The 4,226-nt window shown below is 41.1% G+C and overlaps 1 pseudogene; it reads right to left on the reverse strand.

Moving 5' to 3' along the window:
* Positions 1-1,170: 1,170 nt before the first annotated feature.
* Positions 1,171-1,351, reverse strand: LOC116523752 (annotated as a pseudogene).
* Between the last annotated feature and the right edge of the window lie 2,875 nt (positions 1,352-4,226).

Below are 4,226 nucleotides of genomic sequence, written 5' to 3' on the forward strand. Positions count from 1 at the left end.
TCCCCACCCCACTAACCTGCTTTCCAGCTCTGTTCTCCTGTTCAGGGCAACAGAAGAAGATCAGCCGGGAGGCTGGGAGGAAGCGGGGGCAGGGCCAGCCTATTTGCCAGTTCTCTGAACTACTCAAAATTTCTGCTACCAGTTCTCCAGAACCTGTCAGAACTGGCTGAATACCACCTCTGATCTAGACCAGTGTATCTCAACTTTGACAACTTTAAGATGTGTAGACTTCAATTCCCAGAATTCCCCAACAAGCAGTAATTGATCCTGGACTCTCTGCCTGCATAAAAGACAATGCATTTGTATGTCACAGCCTTCTCTAAAAGTATTGTGGAATTTATTAGAAAATGTGGGGCATACCTGAGACAGCTTTTTTACAAGGCTGAAAAAGCATTTGCTCCCTTCCCTGTGGATTTTTGAAAATATTTGCATATCTTTCCTATTACACCTTATCAGAGCTTTGTTTGGGTCTTACTGATATATAAAAAGAACTTGGGTGAAGAAGAAAAAAACACCCATGTTTGGTGCTATTTATTTAAGAATAAAGAAGCATTTTGTTGTGAATTGTAGCATGAATCCTAGTCCAGTGAGAATGCACTCTTTTGTCACGATGTGATAAAGAGGAAGTGTTTGGTCTCTCTGGACAATTCATCATGTTCGCTACACAATAAATGTAGGAAGCTATTTCTGAAATAAAAAAGCGATTTAATATTATCCAGTTGTGCAACTGGGAAATATATATTTACTAGAGGGTCACGAAGCAGGCATACTGACCAGCTACAAGTATCTTAATATCCAAACAGTCTCATGGGATTGATGATAAGGACATAAGGAAGACATCCAAGAATCATCAAAAAATAAGACAGGTCTTCAAGAGCCAGCTCAATGGGAAGAACAATATCTTCACCATCCATCCATATACCATGCCAGTCATCAGATGCCCTGCCAGTATAGCCAAAGGAGTCACATGGTGTTCTGACCCAGGCTTCCTTAGTAAGCAAAAGCAAAGTCGTAGTCCCAAAAAAACCTCTTTTATTTACAGGACTGTGAATTCCTGTCATTCACAGTCAGTAAGGCTTAGCAAACAGTCTTTCAGATGAATAGTGTTCTCTGTCCAGGACAGTGCTGTGCTAAAAACAGCTAAGATATTGGGCAGAATCCTCACATTCCCAAGCTTCTAGTAACCAACCTAAGATTGAGAAAGACTCATACTATTTACAAGAACCTTTATGAGCATGTAGAGAGCCTTCTTGGATGAAAGGACGATGAAGATAATAATTCTGTTTCCACAATGATCAATCAAATACACACACACACTACACTTGATCTTAGCCAAAGGCCAAGAAGTGATCAATCAAATACTCTTAGCATGCAAACAGATCTTCCTAGCACTAGCACTAGCACTAGCACTTAGACTTATATACCGCTACATAGTGCTTTTACAGCTCTCTCTAAGCGGTTTACAGAGTCAGCCTATTGCCCCCAACAATCTGGGACCTCATTTAACCCACCTTGGAAGGATAGAAGTCTGAGTCAACCTTGATCCTGGTGAGATTTGAACTGCCGAACTGTAGCTAGCAGTCAGCCTGCAGTACTGCACTCTAACCACTGCACCACCTTGGCTCTTATCTTCCTTCTGCTCATAGAGGATGTGTGGGGAGAACTGGTGGCGAGAAGTGTATTGCTTCTTACTCTGGAGGTAGTGTATAGCTCCTATGTGCAGTTCTACTGGTAGTGTTAGTGCCTATATCTAATTCTTCAAACTCAATTTGGTGGCCATCAGAATATTCAAAATTTTTTACAGATAAACTACTATACTTATTTTAATCTCTCCTTAAACTCTCATTGTTCACTATTGTTGGGTAACTCCTTGTAGCAATGTTCAGATTATAAACATGAACCATAATTTTATATATTTCAATCATGATCTCCCTTGTAGTTTTCTAGTATTCAAAACTCCAGCAGTGTAACATAATGACTCATAATGAAATTATCCCAGTCCTTGGACCACAGCACATAGATGTGGGACTTCGATCACACTGCCAGGCTATGATATTAGCTTGCCTTTTTTTTTTTTAATATAAACCCTCTGTGGACACTGCTAGAATAGAGTGGAGAAGCCATTCTGAGTCCAAAACAGTGTTACTCTGATACAAAAACAAAGCTGAAAAATGGTACCACTAATTTACTTTTATTTGCTATTGAAATTTGGGCCGTGCAATCTGGGATATGCTTTAGGGGCTGAAGAAATGAGACTCTGGTCATGTATGATCCATAGATTGCCCATCTTTCCTTAGACCAATAAACCTGAACTGCTATGAAATGATGACGCTATAACAAAACAAAAATCACAACATACTGAAGTACCAGTAGTTGAAAGCCATTGAGAGAATGGAAATATACTGTCTGATTCCAACAACCACAAGAGGGCAATAATGTTGAAGATAAAACTCCAGCAGGAATTGAAGCATTATTTTTTTTTATAGGTCAGGAAGAAGTTATAGTGTTCTTTAGGATCAAATAATTAAGACTTTTTTTTAACCCTCTCCTGAAGGGCTGATGAACAGGAGACAACAGATCCATCTGGTCTGTGACATAACCAAACTAGGGTCTATTCATATTTTTTCTGGCTTAGAAGACTATGCTGAAATGTAAAATAAGACTTGGCATACTTAGCTAAAATGTAGATGGCAGATTTGCAATTCAGATCCAAGCTACTAAACCACTCTGATGAGTTTAAGTCAACTCTGGATAATTTGAGTATGAATTTTTATTCATTAAGCTTCTGGGGCCTTTTTAAAATCTGAGAGAGTAGTAATAGTTCTTCTTCTTCTTCTTCTTCTTCTTCTTCTTCTTCTTCTTCTTCTTCTTCTTCTTCTTCTTCTTCTTCTTCTTCTTCTTCTCCTCCTCCTCCTCCTCCTCCTCCTCCTCCTCCTCCTCCTCCTCCTCCTCCTCCTCCTCCTCCTTCTCCTTTTCCTCTTCCTCCTCCTTCTTCCAACTTCTCCTCCATCATCATTATAATGCCTGGTAATAGAGACAAAACACCCTTGTTCTGAAAACTATTCCCCTTTTAATGAAGCTTTAAGTTATCTATACAGAACAGGAAAAAATGGTGAAGAAAACAACAAAAGAGGCATGAAGCTTAGGGTAAAGATTCAAAAATCTGCTATTTCTGGATACATGAAAAGCTTGAGAATATAAGTACAAAGGGTTTTACATGATGACAAAACTTGATCATGTATAAGTCACATGACCCTGAATACATCATTCAAGAGTGTTTGACATGACATCTCTTACCTTTATTAGAAGCTATAGATAATGAGAAAAGGGCTGGCCTTAAAATGTCAAGGCTACTTAGAACTACTATCCTCCGCGAGCTGCGCTGGCTACCTGTGGATCTCCGGGTGCGCTTCAAGGTGCTACTTGTCACTCATAAAGCCCTTCATGGTAGTGGGTCTGCGTACTTGAGAGACCGCCTCCTGCCAATTACCTCCCTGCGACCAATTAGATCACATAGATTAGGCCTCCTCCGAGTTCCATCTGCCAGTCAGTGCCGACTGGCAACTACACGGAGGAGAGCCTTTTCAGTAGTAGCTCCGACCCTTTGGAACGATCTCCCCGTGGAGATTCGTACCCTCACCACCGTCCAGACCTTCCGCACAGCCCTTAAGTCCTGGCTAGCCCGTCAGGCCTGGGGATAAAGATAACTGTCCCCACCCGAATGATGAATGAATGTTGCTTACTATTTTACTTCTATGTATTGTTTGTGTCTATTGTCTGTATACCCCCCCCCTCATTTTTTATGTAAGCCGCCCTGAGTCCCCTCAGGGAAAAGGGCGGCCTATAAGTATTAATAAATACTAAATGCTAAAATACTGATCCATCAATATATTGAACTGTATCTCAAGATGACTTTCACTGAAATGAATTTCCTAAAGACCCTCTCTTTACCCACAATTTAGAAATGTGTAGGTGATAAGATAGGCTCCTTGAGCATTGACTTCATTTTAAAACTCTCAAAACAGATGGCCAGGATGTGGAAGGAGAACTTCAGCTGGCAGAACATTTGATACTGTAAGGCAGGAGTCCCCAACCCCCAATCCGTGGACTAACACCGGTCTGCAGCATACCAGCAATTGGGCCATGCAAACAAGTGAAGCTCCATCCACGGGATGCAGGCAGCACGTGAAACCACATCCCTTCCACTCCGGTGTCAGGCCTACAGC

This window comes from Thamnophis elegans, chromosome 1, assembly GCF_009769535.1.
Source record: "Thamnophis elegans isolate rThaEle1 chromosome 1, rThaEle1.pri, whole genome shotgun sequence".
NCBI lineage: Eukaryota > Metazoa > Chordata > Lepidosauria > Squamata > Colubridae > Thamnophis > Thamnophis elegans.